The following is a 19,552-nucleotide window of genomic DNA, read 5'->3' on the forward strand; positions in this document are numbered from 1 at the left end:
TTTTTTTGTATGGGATAAAGATATAAAAAATGATGCTAACGTAACGAAATCATTTGCTAGGAAATCTCTAAATTGTTGCTTCTGGTCTTCTGGTATTCTGCTTTTGCTGGAACAGGGCAGATGACATTATGTCTTTAATAGCTATTTAGCATTCTCAGAATGCATTGCTTTGATTATGTCACAACAGTTGTCCCACTTAAGTGACTACATGGTTGCTAGTATACTATATCATCATCACTATTAATTGAAATAAAACCAATATTTACCTAAAAGTAAAATGTCCTTATATGCCATGGACCGTTTTGCTGCTCCAAGCAACAGGTGTTCCCCAGCATGTGCTCTCAGCAGTGCAACCTTAAAAAAAATAGCAGACTCATTAGAAAATAAAGCAGTAACTTCCAAGAAAGGGCAAAATGAATGACCGTGCATATTAACATGAATACTTTTAGATATATGTACTGTAAGGTCATATGGTAAAATGTCAAATAAATATAAAAAACCTTCCACTGTATAACATTGTATTTGTAATTATAATATTATAATAAAATTATCATTCCTTGTCACTTCTAGCAGTTGGTGATAATCTTAAACATATCACTCTACAAAATACTTCTAAGTCAGTACAGTTCTTGTATTTATTCCTTGCCTTTACTTCATTAACAAATTTTGCTCTGAAATTTTAGGTTGGTGTCAAAGACTCCAGTGGGCTGGAATGAACCATAATGGTAAATTCTTCACTGTCACTCCTCCATTTTTATCATCAAAATTGTATGTGTTACATAAAAGAGCTTTTTCCCCAACACAGTCAGATATGCTAAAATATACACTACAGTAAACAATGAAGAAACTTGATTCCTACCAGGAAGGTGGTACAAAATGTGATCATTAGTTTACTCTTTGTCACCTATTTACCTTCCCTTTTAAAATCTCCTTGAAGCTTCAGCACTGACCTCTGTTAACTCACAAAATTTTTCTCTGTGCAAGCATTTCCTTATGAAGCCAAGCCCATTCTTTATGGGTGATGTAAAGGAATTCAGCACCTAGGAATACTTAATGTATTAAGACTCATCAGACTCTCAGTAGAGTTAACTTATCCGGATTGGCCTGCTCCACAGTCTGATTCCAAGATCAGGAATTGTTTGTCGCAAACCAGATGATTAATGTGATTAATAAACACGCAATGCACATTAAAAGGAAGTTATCATAAAAATAAATAAATAAATAAATAAATAAATAAATAAATAAATATTTTAACTCAGAGGGTGGTGAGGCACTGAAACAGGTTGCTCAGAAGTTTCCCATCTCTGGATGAGGCCCTGGGCAAACTGATGTAGTGGATGGCAACCCTGTCTGCAGCAGGGGGTTGGGACTGGTTGGGCTTTAAGGACCCTTCCAACCCAAGCCATTCTGTGATTCTGCAACTATGATTCTGTGACTCTATGTCTCTTTGCAGGATATGAGGTATGATAATGAAAGGAGAAACAACTAGCTCTGTATTCTTGGCAAGTCATCCTGTTTCCTAGGGTCTCTAGAGCAACAATGAGAGGAAGGATTCATTAGGGGCTGCTCAGAATTTTTCCATTGAAACAATGCTTGAATAGAAAATCAGTTTCTTGGCTAGTTGACCAAATAAACTGAAGAACTTTGGCATTCCTTTTTAGTCTGCTCTTTTTGGTTGGAAAAAAAAATGGTATGGCTTTCAGCTATGTTTAGCTTACAACACCTTTGCTTTGCTAGACCCTTTCTTCTGGAAAAGATCATTCTGAGCAACAATATTTATATAAACATTTCAGAAACTGGAGACTAAAGATGATCTTGAAATGCAACAAGTTGTAGTGTTAGAACTAAGGATACCAGCAAAGCAAGAGCTGTAGGTAATGTCTTTCAGTATATCAACTGTATCACTGAGGAAAAAAAAAAAAAAAAGAGTATACAAGCCCTTCCTCAGTTTTCTCAAGTTTGTGGAAAGGTCCTTGCCTTTCCTAAAAGGCAAAGAAGTATGTCTTCAACTTCCACAGAATTGCTCTCCTGAGTCTGTAATTGCTCTCTTCACACACACACCCATATACAAACAAGTTTAAAAACCAGTTATCTTGCACTGGTCTGCATCTGCCAAACACCATGTTCTCTGAAAGGTTAGAAAGAAACATGGGATTCCTCTTACTTCAACAAGCTAACTGACTTTGGCAACTAAATTTCCCCATAAATATGTTTAGAACTTCCTTTATATAGAAGTGTGAGTCATTCTGACAGGCTTAATTTGTACTGAAAAATGTATGTGTTAAACTTATTAGCCATTCAGGCTAGAGAGACTGTAAACAGTAGATTGATGACATTTGTACTTCATGTACTATACCCTATGTGCTTACAAAGTGAGAATATAAGAGCTTGTGAAAGGCATGCTGAAGATTTGATAGAAATTGTATCCTAATCCCTTTCGTCTCTTGAGTTGAAGTTTCGTTGTTCTTTCACTCTTTAAAATGAGAATATGTATGAAAAGATGGCCTGTTTTTAATGCAGCATATTATGGCAAATGTATGCATATTTCCAGCAGAACTAAACAACTACTAAGAGTAAATGTAACAGTTCAGTGGAATTAATAAAGCACTGCATCATAGACAAAATAAATAAATGGTGGAGTTTGAAGACCCATCAGCTGAGTGTAAGGAAATGTTAAGGAGACACAAGTTCAAGCCTTTGTTCAGTAAGCTTGAGGATATCTGGGTCTGAACATCTCTGGCTTGCTTTCTATGTTAAAGCACGCCTGACTTGTAAATAGAAGTGAGAGTGGAAGGGAAAGGGCAATCACAAAGTCAAGTGTGATTTAGTTGGGAAATCTCCCAACCTCTCTCACTTCTTGGTGTTAAAATAAAACTTTCTAGAAGGTAGTTCTAGACTCAGGTCTTCATAAGCCATCTATGTATGTACAGATGAGCTCAGCCAGCTTGAGCTGACTCCTGAGCCCAACCTGTACATGCCTCTGTGCCAACCTGTCTGGGAGAGCTGGCAGCTTCCCCAGGCAGGGAAAAGCAGGCAGGAGAATTCATGAGTGATCTCCAGGATTTGAGACAAGTGATCAAATTATTGGATCAAGTACTTGGGTCTCAAGCATTGCTACCAAGGGAAGTACAGGTCCCATCTCAAAAGAAGAAAGTCAGCTTTTTGCTTTGAATGATCTTCTGGATGAATATGTTTACCTCTCTGTTATTGGGAAGACATAAAACTGTCAAGTTAATTTTACTTTGTTAGAGCAAATAATGGCAGAACTAACTCCTCTCATAATCAAACAGTAGAAAAAATCATGCAGTTTGAGAAGACTCGCTTATTGCACTGTGATGTTGGCTCTCTGGATGTTGGATCTGGATGATGGGACTTAGAATTCAAATCATCCTGCCTTGGTAGATGGAGCTCAGAGTGCAAGGCCATAGCTAAAGCTGAGGCTGATCTGATCAATATAATGCTTTCCTTGTCTTTTCCTTTGTCTTTAGTCTTCCTCTTTCTTTAGTAAACAGTTATTCAAGAAGCTTCAAGAAGCCTAGCCATATCATGTATGGCACATTATGTCAGTGTCATTCTTATTTATTCTACTGAGAATTTTCTATAGCCAAATATTTAAAATTCAACTGTAATATGGAGAGGCAGTCTCCATCTTAAAGACTCTAAGGATTTGCTTATAAATCATAACCTTGTCATTGATACTTGAAAAATCTTTGTAGGTTATCAAATCCAATAATTACACCTGTAGCCAGGAAGATGTCTGCTGAAGTTATTTTCTACTGCTCTCCATATCTTCTTCCTCTCTTTGGAATGTATTGTGAGCATGTAAGAGTGGATAATGTGAAAGCACAATCCCCAGTCAAATAATAACCCACAAAAACAAAAACAGATTAGAGGTGTATGAAACTAAACACTCATCTGATCTGCATGTTCCAATTCTATGAACTCATGCATAACTAACAGCTTTGGTGTGATGTCCTTTGCAGAGAATTTTGTTTCTTTTCCCTTGCAGAGAACTTTTCTGCTGGGAATCTACTGCGTTGTTATCTTCCACAGCAAATGTTGGCAGCCCAGTGGAATAGTTAATGAACACGTGACTCATCTGGGGCACTGTAACTTCTGTGTGTGTTTGCTTTGCGTAACAAACCTCCACAAACTGAACATGCACAGTGGCAGATCGCTTGTGCTATGCGCTACAGATGTGGGCTGGACTGCAGATCTCCAAAGTCCTAAAAGATTAGGACTCCAAACACACATCAGGAAAGGATAGGATTGTATATCTGATTGTGATGTGATTGTACATACAGAATACATACACATAAAAGTACAGATTAAAATCAACGTGGGTCTTTTGGGTTTTTCTTGATAGGACTTCGATAAGTCTGTTGGTTCACGTTTTTGACTATAGTGAATCAGAAAAGAGAAACCCAAGTGTTTGTGCTCTTGTTGCTCTGGATTATAAAGCTGATTCTATGTTGTAGTCAAAGATAGAACATGGCAGAAAACAAAACAAAGAAACTCACTCAACAGCTAACATCTTTAAAAAAATTTCTACACTCACAGATGTTAATTTAAAAATTAACAAAATACCAGAATTATTGATGTTTGCAAATTTTCATTCAGTTTCTTAGGTTATAGTCTTGAATTAAATAATCACACATGATTTCTTCTACTCTGCCAGGGTTATGATTCAGAATTATGCTGTGAAGGCATCTGTTGTCTGTTAAGTCCCCTGACTCATTTGTTTGTACAAGTTGGAAGATGTGAAATGAATGAGGCGGGGGACAGAAGGGAGAAAGTGGGTTGTCTTATGGCTGAGGTAGATGAATGTCACTCAGGAGAGCTGGATTTCATCCCTGTCTCTGACACAAGGATCATGCGAGAAGCTGTGTAAATCATTTAAACTAGGATTGTTATTTTGAGTTATGAAAAAGTGGAATTATGTCCTGTGTTTGGGTATTGATTTCAGTTCCTTCATGGATCTTGTTATAGCCAAATTGCTTTCTGCCCTCCTGCTTTGTCCTTCCTCTGCTGAGCCCATGAGAGAGCTGTCTCCCTGACCTGGAGAAACCATGTCAGGACCTTGGCAATTACCTTCTAGGCTCTGTGGCTTCTTCAGAGCTCTTCAATGAAGGCTGGGGTTTGAAGATAACTCAGGAATGGGAAAAAAACTGTCCTAGGATGTGAGGTGGTGTGGACTGTGCACTGCAACCACTGTAGTACTAATATCCCATTACCCTCTGTAGTGGAAATGCTAAATCATGGCCTGAAGCAGGGATTGAGCACCTGGTGGGAATACAGGGCCAACCCAGGGAAGCTCAGGTGCAAGCAATGCACCTGAGTGAGTGGAAGGGTTGGATCCTGGCTCCACCCCTTTCTAGACCTCATTTAAAGGTTGACAGTAGAGGCAAGGATGTTTCTTGTCAGAGATCCCTGTCTACCTGAGACCAATTCAGAGGTAAGTGGCTCTTTTCCTTCATTTCTGTGTCTATGCTGTTGTGTTTGGGCTCATTCTCATTTGCTGTAGCCACCCTGCTATTATCATCCAATTATAGCATTACACCCTTGTAGCATTTTTCCACGGCCAAGTATGAGGCCAAAATAGCGTCAGACTTTGTTCATATTAGATTTGCTGGGGTTGTCCTTCTAGGTGTTCCCATGCGCTGCCCTACACAGATACAACACCGTTCATTAGTAGTGCTGCCACTGACAGAGGTTTGCTTCTTGATCTTGGGACAGATTCTTCAGTAGGGCCTGTCTTGACAAGACAAGGGGAAATGATTTCAAACTAAAAGAGTGGAGATTTAAACTGGATATAGGGAAAGAGGCTTTTATAATGAGTGTAGTGAAGCACTGGAACAAGAAGTGGTAGATGCTCTATCCCTGGAGGCATTCAAGATCAGGCTGGAGCAGACCCTGAGCAACCTGATCTAACTGTAAATGTCCCTGTTCATTGAAGGGATTTGGACTAGGTGATCTTTAAAAGTCCCTTCCAACTCAATGAATTCTATGATTCTGTGACTTAATGAGAATGTTGTAGACTTCACAGAGAGACACAAGTAGAGCACAGGACGTAGTCAGGCATAGAGGTGAGCTGAAAGATTTGGGGCTTAATTTGAAGTTCTGATGATTGTGGTCCACTTTGTCCTTTACAAATAACTTCAGCTAGATGTCCTTGTTCCAGTATCATTCCAATCCTATGCCTAGCACTTCAGTAACCATCTCTCAAATGAGACTCAAAATTGTCTCACTTAGAGATTCTTAACCTCATTGCTCTTCCTTTCCTCAATCTCTTTTTCCCTCAGGAAATTGTACATTAGTCTTTATCAACTCTCATTTTTTAGCGTTATTCCTCTACAAAATCAATCAGCCTCACCTCATTCCTCACACACTTCTGAGAACAGTGTCTCTGCACACGTGCAGTTCCACCTCTTCCCTCGGTGTGGCCATGCCACCTGCTTTGACCTATACCTCACCTCTCCACACCTACGCCGTAAGTACTATTCCTCTGTGAGAACTGCCAAATTGCTGGGTCTTTGCCCTGTTTCAGTCCAACTTTTTATTCCTTTATTGACATATAGACCTATTTTTCTCCTTCAGAAATTCCACGTTTTCCTATACACTTCCTCCTCGCAGCCTTTGATCTACCTTTTGCTCTTCCCTGGAGGAGGCAGGCAGCTTCCTCCTCTCTGTGATGCTTGGCTTTAGCAGTGAGTGAACTGGGACTGCAAGAGAGCAGCTCCCTGGTGCAACATCCAGTGCACTTAAAGCCTAAGGAATATAGGGGCAATCACTGCAAAGGAAAACTAGATTTCTTTCTTTTAGCCCTATGCTGTAGAATAATTTTAAATTATTTTATTTTTTCAGTGGCTGTAAGCATATACAGTTCAGTCATGTATAGAGCTTGCAAGGAGGTGGGACATGCTTAGCAAAGAGACACTGTCTCGGGAGTTCAGCTATTAAGCTCCGGCAAGTCTTTGAGGTATGTGTAAACTACTACTTGTCAGAAACTTGTGCATTTTTGGGATCTGGATGTGTTTCACAGGAAAAAAGTGAATAAACAAGGTTTATTTTTAACTAAAGTTCAGGTCTTTCTCCACACAGTTCCTGGAAAACACAAAACTCCTCAGCTTTGCAGCTAATTTTTTTAACATTATTTAGCTGTAGTTTCGCTATTTTTCATCCACTTTGTTTGTGAAAAGTTCTTGCCATCTGTCTGTGCTACCTTATTTCTAAAAGTAGCCGAGTGTGAAACCTCAGCCCTCAACACTTAGTTTCTTGAAGCTGTAAATGAAAATATGATTGCATGAAAAGAAATGTGAAAATGAAAAGAAAAGAAAGCCTTAGCTGGGATGAAAATGAAGTATTTCCAAGATGAAGTACAAATGGAGTACAAGTAAATTTGGAGCTGCTTTGTGTCTATTTTTTTTCTTTAACTAAATATTTTCTTTGGTGTCAATTAGATCATCTCTATGCTTTGTACTCAGGGATTGTATAGGCACATAGACACAAAGCAAATGCCTTATCTTTCAGTGTCTCCTTTCTTTAGGAGTTAGATGTAGATACCATTTTTCTCTTCTCATTTTTGACAAGTAACTACCTTGAAAGGAATAGAGAAAATGAATAATGTCATAGAATCATAAAATCATTGAATTTGGGTTGGAAGGAACCTCAGAAATCACTTAGTTCCAACTCCTCTGTTGGAGCAGGGACATGTTCTGCTAAGCCAGGTTGCACAAAGCCTCGTTCAACCTGGCCTTGAACACCTCCACAGATGGGCAACTTGTTCCAATATCTCACCACTCTCATCGTGAAAATTTTCTGCCTTTTATCCAATATGTTGGAACACATTGGATTCACTAGGCTGTAGCAGAGGATCATAGCCTCTAAAAGGCAAGTCCTGGTCTTCTGCATTCCTGCAGAGGAGTGGGACTGCCTCTTCAGCACGTGCAGCTGAGTGCTGGGAAGCCACAAGCATGGCCATTTGTATCACTTTGGATGTGAAGTTTGTCTGCAGGGAGGGGTGTGGAAGTTCTCGCAGCTCTAGTGCTGAGTAATTTTTGTTATGGAAACTTGTTTTTAATGCGTTCCATACCAATCCTCAGAAAAGGAACCACTTGAGAAGTATATCATAATTCTAAGTCTAGATAAACAACCCAATAAAGAATGGAAAATATGTATTTTGTCAGAAGGCACCACTAAAAAATGTTCACATATGGCAATGATTTCCTCAGTTTTTGACAAAGGATTGGCCCAGGAGTCGTCCTCTGTAGATACAGATCAGATTTATCACTGCGGTAATGTCATCTGACTCGTAGAATGTTTAGGCTGTGAGTCAGCACAGGGATGGAGTTTTCCAGCATGTACAGTATTTATCTTGTCCTTTTCCACTATCTGGCTCTGATTTTTGTTTTTAACATTGAGGAGTGATTCTTCCTAGTTAAGGTTAGAAATGAGTTTGTCTTAGAAGTTTGCTTTGGCTTTCCTCTGTGAGCTGCCCCACCTCACCTCTGCCTCTGGATCTTAGAACTGGTAACCCGAGCTGAGAACAAGAGAATGCTGTATCTTTCCACAATGTGAAGTTAGCAGGAGGAAGGCTTATGGAATTGTGGTGATCAGAGAATGAAAGGACTCCCATGGCAGAAAAATGAATCCTCCCTAATTTGCTGCTTTGTTAACCATTTTCACGAAATGAGCAGGGAAATGCTTCATTTCTGTGCAACGTTTCAGGTATTTCCTCTGGAAATATCTGGAAAAATAGGCCCTGTTTTATTCATCACAATTTGAGAACAGACAGTGGCTAGAATAAAGAAGAAAACAAGAAAAACATGACAGCATTAGCCCTTTGTGATGAGCTGAACAGACTCTGGATTTGGGGCAATGATCTAGATGAAGAATTTTAAGATCTTAGTGAAGACTGTGCCTTATAATATGCGGCCCAGATAAATAAAAAGTGAGCCTGGGGCCACTGAAGCTGCAGACCCCTCTGTTGTGCTGATGTGGCCCTATGTGTGTAGTGCCTCTCTGTGCCCATCGTAGCCCCAGCTTAGAGCAGCACTCAGCCCCCACAAAGAAAAGCCACTTCTATCTGAAGCCCTGGGTGCCTCAGTACTGAGGAAGGTCTAGATATTAAAAGATCTTAAATATCTCTTGATTGTTTTGTTTTATATTTCTTTTCAGCTAGCACTGTTGCTAGTAGGAAATTTGGGAAGGCAGTTCTTTTTGTGAAGTACATGTTCTTAAACAAAAACTTTATAGAAATTGTGGGAGCCTAATAGAAGGATGTAAATTACGCTCTGTGTGCCATGCACTGAGTGTTGTGGCATACAGATATTTTTTTTTACTGGATTTATCCCTGGACTCTTCTCCATGAGAAAAAATGCAGAGCATCAAAACTCAGTTCAGTGCTCAAATACTTCGGATTTAGTTCAGCATATCGTCTGGAGTTGCAAAGTTGGCTCTCCATGTTCTGGGGTTGCTCTATCAGTGCAGCCCTCACATACATCCACAGCATTTCCTCTGTTAATCCATTGGACATGGGATGTATTTTTCTTACCAGGCATGCAGTCCACATGCATAAAACTGCAGAGAAATAGGGCTGAAAGAACCTCAGAAAATCATATGTTGCATCTCCCAGGCAGAGTAGGTCAGCAATGTGTTTGACTATTGTGATTTGTCAGGAAAGCCCTGAAGGCATTCAAGGCCAGGTTGGATGTGGCTCTGGGTAGCCTGGTCTAGTGGTTGGTGACCCTGCACATAGCAGGGGGATTGAAACTGAGTTACCATGGTCCTTTCCAACCCAGGCCTTGCAGCCTCTATGATTCTATGCCTCACAGCAGTCCCAGGTGATCTGTTACACCAGGCTCACAGTGTATTCGTTGTTTCTTCCTTGTGCTGTCATTTAAGCTCATTATGTTTTTTCCTTATCTGTTCCCAGAAACAGAGAACAGAATATTCTTTTTCTCTCTGCAGCTTTTTTTTTTTTAATTTGAACACTGTTCTGAGGTTCCTCACTATTTTCTAGTCCATATTTCTCTTATTTTTGCTGGTAAGCCATGTGGATCTGACACATCCAGACATGTACTGGCAAGGTCTGAACTAAGTTTGAAAAAGCTTGGTTAAAAAGAAAATAACGGGGCACCACCATTATGACAGAAACAGCTGCATGCTACCGAACCAGAAGAATGCACTTTTGTGTGCAGTTGACTGACTCATCCCTGGGTTCTAAGCACCCAGATTTTATGTGGAAAGGAAAAAGGTGGGGTGGTATAAATCTTAGATTTGTATCAGTTTGGATCTAGCTGGTGACCTGTACTGTTTTGAAGAAAAACTAGGGTATCCTATAGGTACTTTTCAGAAGTGGGAAGTGGATACGTAGGTGAACTCTAGAGCTGGATCCAGTATGACTGAAACTATACAACTAAGCATGCCATCTGAAGGCATGCGACTGGCTTAAAATAGTAAGCTCTAGAAATGAGGATGCATTATTAACTGTTTTTACTTACGTTTGGTTTATTAGCCTGTAGAGGGTAACATGTTAGAACATTTCCAAGTGTTCTCCTGGAAGCTTCTGTGAAAGACTGAAAACTGAGATATTTGGCTCTAGAAATAGAGACTTTGGGAAAGCACCAAATGTTGTAATTACATTACTAAAATAGGTGTCATAACATTTTGCTGCTTTCTTTTTTTTGTGTGAAAATGAAAGATCTGCAGTTGTTGACAAGTTCTTGGATAAGAAAAAGGTGACTCACATTGGAGCTCATACAGCCATCTCAAACATCAAGCTTGATTCATTCCCTTCTTATCACTGTGAGAGATTTCGGAGTGTTGTCACAATTGTTTGACAAGAAGAGAATTCAGATAGGGTCACATTGCAACTCCCTATGCTGTACATAGAGGGCCCAGGGGCACCTTAAAGACATTGGGGCAGGAGAATACGACCTTAGCTGACATATCAAATGGGAGTAGACCATCTGAGGTAAGTTCAAGCTTATCGTTCACTTTTACCAAGTTCATTGTGAGATGTGGGAACCATCAATACTTATTATGCAAAGCAGTCAATAATGCTTAGGGAGAATTTGTGGGCATAAGCACTGACATAAGAGATTGCTGTAGCTCTAACTCTATAAGATGTTTTGCTTTCTATTGATTAGAATTTTGAGGAGGGAGAAATATTTAAACTCAAGATAGAGCTACAATTATGTGTGATGGATCTCAGTGTAATTCAAATATTTACTTAATGCATAGCAATTTAAATGAATTAGAAATTAGTCTACAATTGCAATCAAAATGTGTTTTCCCTAAGACTTTAGCTGTTCTAATGATTCTTTAAGTGTAAAGAAAAGCCTGCTGCTTGATTGAAATATGTCCAAAAGGCATCACAGCTGACAGGAACTTGAATTGGTCTTCAGCATTCATTTCTGAGAGCAGAGGCAATGTAATCTGACAGCAGATGTTAAGCAGGCAGTATTTTTCTTTTGCTCCTAAGAGCAGCTGACAAGGATCTGTAGCTCAATTTAAGGCAAACAAACAAACAAAACTGCCACTAACAAAGTTGTTCAATTAAAACTGTGTTGCCTCCTTGGACAGAGGCACCATTTAAATAACAGCGGGGTAATTAAAAGGTTCTAATTATCTGTAGAAGAGAGTAGCTCGTGGTTCTAGGGTTTTTTTTTCCTTGCCTGATTCTAATAGTTCCAAACTCTCTGTTCTGATTTTCTTGATTTAACATTCTCTTTTACTGTAGCAAACTGATCTACATTTCCTTAAGCTAAGGAACCCTGACAATGTTTTTGCCTCTTAGGCAGGAATATGTGATCCTTATTTACTTCCGGAGCCTCCTGAACTTTTCTTGAAGCTTGAATATAAATCTTACTTATCTCTTAGTCGTCCAATGAGTTCTTATTCATCCTCTGTAAAATATCTCATCTTTTAGAGGAGGGATTAAAACCTTTTATCCCCATACTGGCTTTCCTCAATAACCAGAGCACCCTATGGCTTAGTGATTAGAGCTTTCAAATCTTAGCAGAGGATACATTTTTCACTTTAAGGCATATAAGCATCTGCACCAATGTGTCAACTTGTTCTGGAAGAGTCTAAACTCCAGTGATAGCCATTGGCAAGAGAAGCTTAAAGAGCTATTTAGATGACGAGCTACTATCTCTTATAATGTGAGTTAAATAATTCTGCTTGCTGTATTAAAAAGCCCTCCACTGACTGCTAAGGGAGTTTAGATACCTCTAGCATTCATCATCTAGCACTTACCTTGCCTTTTTTATGTGTCCTAACCTTTGAGTAGAATCTCATTTGGAAGGTTCCAGTCTGTCTGTCAGCCCACTGGGGATGCTATAGCAGAAACATCCACATGGGTTTGGCAGATATGATACAGAACCTATGAGAAAAGCACACTTTTGAAGGAGCAATGGCAGAAGACCAGGTAGATAGCACTATATATCTTTAAGCAAATGCATTGAACATGCAGGATAGGATTTAGTTGCCAAGGTTCATTGTTTTTTTTGAGGCATTACTTGCCATTTTAGGAATTCTTGGGGATCACAGATGTGATGAAGAATTTGTGGTATCCCTGTGTTTTCTGGAGCAGCAGTTATATGTTTAAGTTGCACTCAGATTCCTAAAGCATTACCAGATTTATGTTCAGGAAATAGATTCCTAGCTTGAGAGCAGTTGAGTGCCAGTGTTATCCCCACATGGAGAAGAGAGAAGTGTCCCAGGTGAATGTAGTTGTAGAAATAACCAGTAAAAGGATGTTGGCTGAAGCTCTTTGACTGTTGCTTTGCTCTTACATAAAGGTGGCATGAATATTTAACAACCTGCCATGAACGCAGAACATAGAAACCCAGCCCTAGGATGAAGATTATAATACATGTCCTCTGTATATCCTACAGAAATAGTTGAGGTGGCTTCTCTCAAGAGAGAACTTTCAGTAGATCCTTTTCTTAAACATGATCTCTTCACAGCAGTTGTGAAGAACAGAGAGGAATTTGAACACTGGGCCTCCAATGCTGAGAGTTATGAAAAGCGAAAGTTTTATTTTGTCTCTGCTTTGGATGCATCTTGATCTTTTTGGTGTACCAAGCACAGGCACAGAATCTGCCCTAATCCAGGAGATCCTGCATAGGAAATGGCTGTTAGGCCCTTTGTTGTAGAACAGACAAAACATAAGATTTGAACCATGCTGAGCTTGCGTATGAAACACAATGTACTTCTAGGAACAGAAGAGTTACAGACTCAGGAACTGGTTTTGAATCAACAGTGATGCTGATTTCATTTATAGTATGTTAAATGTCTCATTCTGGTTAATCTTTTTTTTTATTATTATAAAGATGGGGCCCTCAGTATCTTTTGATCTTCTGTAGGGACTTCATTAGCAATAAGCTCATTAGTCAAGAACTGATTAAGTAACAATGATTAGAGGGAACGAGAAGCTTTCCTTATGCTTCTCTTAACTGTGAAGGCATGGAGCCTTTGACACTGTACTTCTGATGTGGCCTCTTTGTTTTTGGCCCTGGTTTAATACTTCTGGAAATCTTCTCTTGCAGCAGAATATTCAGAAATCAATCCTTCCCTCACCTAAAGGTAGTTGAAAAGCTTTTTTAATTGTAGTTGAAATTTTTCTTAGGAAAAATCCAACATTGTGATTTATACAGATTTCTCCCAGACTTTTGGATAGCTTTAAATTAAAAAAAAAAAAAAAAACACAGTCAAACTGGTTTATGTTTTAAAATCATGAAATCACTTATGCTCTTTCTCCTGTTTCTAGGGAAAAGAACAGTGCTTTGTTGTAGCTCTCCCTACATCTTCTCAAGATGTCTGCATTTCCTTGTCCCTTGTGCTGCTATAAAATGATGACCCAAGTCTCCGAGCAGTACTGAACCATGGCCAGGGTCCTTAATGACTCTCGGTGCTAGAAATCTTTCTTTGTGCATTGGATGCAATAATGATAGAGCACAGAGTAGCCAGGGGGAGTACATGCTGTGGTCTGCAAAATCCTTCAGTTATGGGTTTATGCTTCTGTCCTCAATGATGCCTTTAGGCTCAGCTCCCATACAGGTTCCTGCTGGAGCATCAGAACATTACTTTTCCTCTTAGCCAAGTCTGTGCCTTAGAGCCACAATTTACAGTCCATAATGCCTGTACTTTGGTAATGGAATGACCCAGATTTGTTAAACATTATCATTTTTACTGTAGAGTACATGATCATATGTATGAACTCAAAAAATCATCTCAATTTTTATAGTGACACATCATGCATTTGGTGATTTCTACATGCTAAAATAATTGTCTATATAAAAATGTTGATGGCCATAATGATCAATAGCCTTCCAGTGAGCTATTCATTAAAATGTCTTGCTTCATTACTCTATTACATGTCTTCAGGAAGCTTCACTTAAAACAAACAAATAACCTCCTAAACAAGGGTTACACCCAAGCCAGCCAAAGCCTGTTTAAAATATAGGGCTTGGAGCACATCCTCAGTGCAATTTATGGATGGTATTCATGCTTCATTTAGTTCTATATTTTGTTTTCCAGCAGCTTCTAATGAACATATTAAGGATTTAACTGTTTCCTTTCCAAAAAGAAAAAAAAAGGACGATTACAAGATAAGAAAATATTATCATTCACAAAATAAACAACTTTCAGGCTGGCGTTCTTCATTTTAAGGAGAAAGAAAGTGTCACGCTGCTTTCTTGACTGTATTAATGTTGTCAAAGTAAAGAGATAAATCTGTAGCATTTAGACTTTGAGAGAAATGTAGAGAAAAATCTTTGTTTACCAAATTTGCTTGGCCGTAGGGCATCAGCAATTATTATTGTGATTGCAAGTTGCAATTATGAAATTCTGATTCAAATTTCAATCTGAAAAAGCAGGGTTTTTCTATTGCTCTTCATCCCTTTGTTTGACTGGAGAGACAGTACTGACCAATGGTTTAATCCAATATTAGTAATGACAAAGTTGCATAAGCTTGAGTTTAGTGTATGGTGCACATATGAAGAATGTGCACCTATCAATAATGATCAGCTTTACTCATAAAATGAACAGTAAATGTTGTCAAGGCAAACCAGACAAATGTATTTAAGTGTAATCATGTATGGAAATGAATAGTCTTCTCCTTTTGATATTATCTACCTAAAAATATTTAGCATCATCAGCAAATACAAAATACACCTCTCTAGTTGTCATAATGGACATCTGATGGAGAAGCCTAATTCAGTACTTTCAAGAATACACTCACATCTGCTAAATGACTAATTACCCCTTTCCTCAGTCTTTTATTCTTCAAATGTATGTCTAGAAATATCTGTGGTTAGATCTTCAAGTGAAATGTAAGAAAATGCCCAAATTATCTGTGAAAGCTACCAGTAGCTCTTCAATGTCTTTATTCAGATTAACTGACTGGTGAAAATTAGGCCACTATAAGGATATATGGAAGGTGTGGAGGGGGAAAAAGAAAGAAACAAAAAAGGCTCCACTAATTAAAGCTTGTTTTAAGTAATATTATTAAATGTCAATAGTAATGTTTGTGAGCCTAAAGTTACACGTGAGTTCACGTGTCTGACTGAATCAGGACTTTGAGTTTATATTTACAGGACTGAACTTTTTTCTGTACTGAAGTAAATAACCATTCAAACTGATATTCTCTGCAGTTTCCTAATGAATGCCGAACTTACGGGTACTAAGAAGTTGCCCAACTCCTAAATGATATGCAAAGCAAATGCCATTGAAACTACTAGTGGTAAGGCACTTAATTGTATTTGTTGTTATGCAATCTGCCTTTGTGGCTTGCATGCATGGTTTTCTAAGAACTAATTTCTGTGTACCCAGAATGAGATGACCATCTGATACTAATTATTGTTCAACTTAGGTAAATGGATCTTACAAGCTCAGATTCCATCGCTGTGCAAGCACAGATGCTATTACTCAAAAACAGTGCAGACAGTGACAGAATAATTTTCAGAATGTTCTTCTTTGGCAAGGAAAATGCTTTTTTTTTTGTTTTGTTTTTATTCTGTTCACATCTATCACAGTAAAAATGATGTGGCTAAAGAAAAATACCTACCCATTTGACTTCTGTGGTCTAACATTTGACCAAGACTTCTTGGCTAATTCTGATAGTAAGGGATTCCCATCTTGTCTCTCAGGAAAGAACTATTTATTTAGTTATTGTGATGAGATGGGGCTAGATGCGCATTATCTGGCATAGACATAGGAAAATTAATATGAAGAGCAAGAGAATTATAACTCAAATCTGGAAACTGAAAAACCACACAAGCACTTGGAGAGGCAAAACAGTCAGTATCCCATGATTTAGCACATTTCAAATCATACTCAGACCTTCTTGCTACTGGAGAACGCTTTCCCTAACATAAATTCCACTTGAATATGTTTCTAACCTAAGCCTGCAGTTGATAACTATATGGATGAAATATGCTCCTAGTTTCTCACTAGTTCAGTCATTTGGAATTTTTTCCTTTTGGAAAATCTCACCTGCATAAAATCATTGACTTCAACTTGAATTTCATGCAATTTCCCACTTCCAGTTCTCCAGCCAAATTATTTTTTCATCACTACACATGAAAGACATAATGGATTTATGCCCTTATTCAAGTCCACGTTACTATTGACCGAAGCCACAGAATTAATCTTCTCCAGGAATCCAGCTTCCTGCAGTGAATCTTTATTGAGGAGATGGGAATAACAAAACCACAATAAATTCCTAACTTAATTTTAATTCTATTTATTAGATCCAATCTCCTGTTCACAAATTGGCAAAATCAGGACTTTTAAGAACAGTTCAACAACAGCCCATTAATAAAAACAGAATAGGGTATGAAGAAGGCAAAGGCTGTAGGAGAAGACATAATGATAGTAAAAGAGAGATTCTGCCTGAAGTTCTGATATGTTTTATGAAATTAGAGACATAATCTCACTCTTTAGGAATAGACTATAAAGCACATAGTTCAGCAATGATCAGAAATATTCTATACAGGAGAGATGGTGAGGAGAAATGTACTGATCAAGGTGCATCTTTTGTTTGGAAAGAAGTTGGCTATTGGTACTAGGCAGAAATGTCTGAATAAATGGTTAGCAGCAGCGTATTTCACTAGTATTAAATTGGAAAATCATTATATGGAGTTATTTGTATATTTCTGTCTCTACTATTATAGATAGGTCTTCCTGGAAAAAGTTTGTTTTTCTTAGTGCACTTTTTAAAGAAGGGGAAAGGCGAGTCATTTGGCACCTTAACCTTTTCCAAATACACGGACAGCTCAGCCTTCCCAGTCAACCAGGGAGATAGAGGAGGAGCAGAAGAAGGGAATGTTATGAGGCGGAAAGTTGGTAAGGAGTGGAAAAAATGACTTAGCTTAGCTGATGTAGAAAGAAAAGCATTTCTCTGAAAAAGAGAGAAAGAAAAAGGTTTTAAATAATCTGATGTTAAAGTATTTTATTATAACTTTTGTAAGGTATTCAGATACCATGGTGATGAGTGTAGCTGAAATATCTAAGCATTCTGGAATAGAATGTATTTGAACAAAAAAGGATAATTAAAATAGTGCTTACTTAGATGAGGGATAATGTCTCTGTTCCAATGCAAATGAGCTTAGTTAAAGGATCAGATCACTTGCCTTTTTATGAAAATGAATATTGAGAGTTTGATGAGAAACTCGGGAGAGCAACATTCTGGAAGTCAAAGCAAATGCAATCTCTATATGCAAATGAAATCAATTAATTTTAGCAGCCATGTATGAGTGCAAATGAGAAAATCAATGATTTTCAAAATCTAGTAATTTGATAGCCATTAGTCTCATTAGACTTTCTTTTTAAAGCTTAATTATTCAAAAATACAACCCTGCTGAAGTGTGGTTTAGAGAGGACACATCCTGCAATTAATTACAGCACTGACAGAGCGAAGATGCAGTACCAATACATGGCTTTGTAGATAGAAAGGTGTCTTTCTGGATTTGCAATTTTATTTTGGTAAAAAGCCACCAAACCTCTGCAGATCACCTAAATGAATACATAGAAGCGTATGAGTAGTCCCACAAAAGACCATAGGAAGATGTCTTGTTTGTATCTCATATGGATCTAGCTCTTGATTTTTAGACATATGCATAGATCTAGGGATATGCATCCCCTTGTCATTTTCCATAATTCATGCCTGGATGAAGAGTCCAAGCTGAGCAGAGAAGAGGACTGTCCGCAGAGAGCCTGACAAACAGCATGCCACCCAGGGTTGTGACTGGTTTGCAGTGGGCTCGCCCTTCCTGAACTGTCTCTGGGAGAGGAGTTTCTGCCCATTGTCTTTAAAACAGTCTCCTGGCTGCGTCACTTACTCAGAAAATGGTCTGCTGAAATTTGAGTTCTTTGCCAATATGGAAGATATTTAAGTGGATCATGAATATAAGAATAGCTTTGTGAGCTATAAAGGCATCTCTTGACCTGTAAAACACAGATAGGTCTCACAAGATAGGACTCACGAATTGCATAGATTACATCTACAGAAAAAAAAATGGCATAATATTCTCTTTTCTGAGCATCAGGACTTTGTGTGACTTAGCTGAGTTCCTGCTTTTGAATTCAGTTATTGTCTGACACAGTCAGACAGGCTTCAACTCGACTGCCTGTTGGGAGTGGGTGCTGGCTTTTGTTAACCCCAAAACTGTGCAGCTTCCCAACTGGGATTTGTTTGGAAGAATTCTAACTCAGTTCAAGCCAAAACTTTACCAAGGGCTATTCTCAAAATTTATCAGCATAGACAGCATGTTCATACCCTTGGGACACACCATGGCACAGTTTCATTTATTAGTGTTAAATATCTTTACTAAAAAAGTTATTTCAAAACATTTCTCCTTCCCTTCTCTTCTACTCCTTGGAGGAGGTCTGCTCCTCATGCCTCTCCTTCTCTCCTCACCTCTAACCTCCTGTTCAACATAATCAAGATGTAAGGAAGATGTTCTTTCAGAGGGCCAATTAAACACAGCAGGGCACCTGCTGAGATGAGGAACTGCAGTGAGTGAATTTAAATCAAGCTGCAGATTCTGAGAGGTGATCTCTATACCGTCACTGGAATATTTACAGCAGTAGGAGATTCGGGCACCAAAGGAAAACAGTGTTTATTCTGCAGCATTGCTTGAGCCAGAAATAGGGGGGAGAGGAAAAAAAGTTAAATCATTGCTTGCAAGTCACAAATGTGGCTGAAAAATTTATACTAAGCCCTAGGTGACCAGCAAATGAAGAGCAAAAGAAAGAGGCACAGCCAGGTAGATGACAATATTAGCATACACTTATGTCGTACATTATTTTAATGTCTTTGGATTGAAGGGGATTTAAAAAATAATTTTCCTTTAGGAAAGGTGGCTACTTCTCAGTAGCGGCTTTACCACCTCATCACTGTACTCTGCTTGGCAAAGAGGTTCTTCAAGCACTGCTCCACAGAAGGAGAGCCACTTAAGAAAGGGAGGAATCAATACAACTCAATGGATTGCAGACTGATCCTCATTTCAAACATACCCCAAAGCGTAAGTCTGAGCTGTGA

At 38.6% G+C, this 19,552-nt stretch overlaps 1 long non-coding RNA gene across 1 annotated transcript; it reads left to right on the forward strand.

Moving 5' to 3' along the window:
* The first annotated feature begins 5,412 nt into the window (after positions 1-5,412).
* Positions 5,413-19,552, forward strand: LOC109366488. Its single transcript, XR_002112816.2, has 3 exons — positions 5,413-5,455; positions 6,865-6,979; positions 19,366-19,552. It is a non-coding gene; the product is annotated as an uncharacterized LOC109366488 (long non-coding RNA).

The sequence above is a fragment of the Meleagris gallopavo genome, chromosome 2 (assembly GCF_000146605.3).
Source record: "Meleagris gallopavo isolate NT-WF06-2002-E0010 breed Aviagen turkey brand Nicholas breeding stock chromosome 2, Turkey_5.1, whole genome shotgun sequence".
In the NCBI taxonomy this organism is placed as follows: Eukaryota; Metazoa; Chordata; class Aves; order Galliformes; family Phasianidae; genus Meleagris; species Meleagris gallopavo.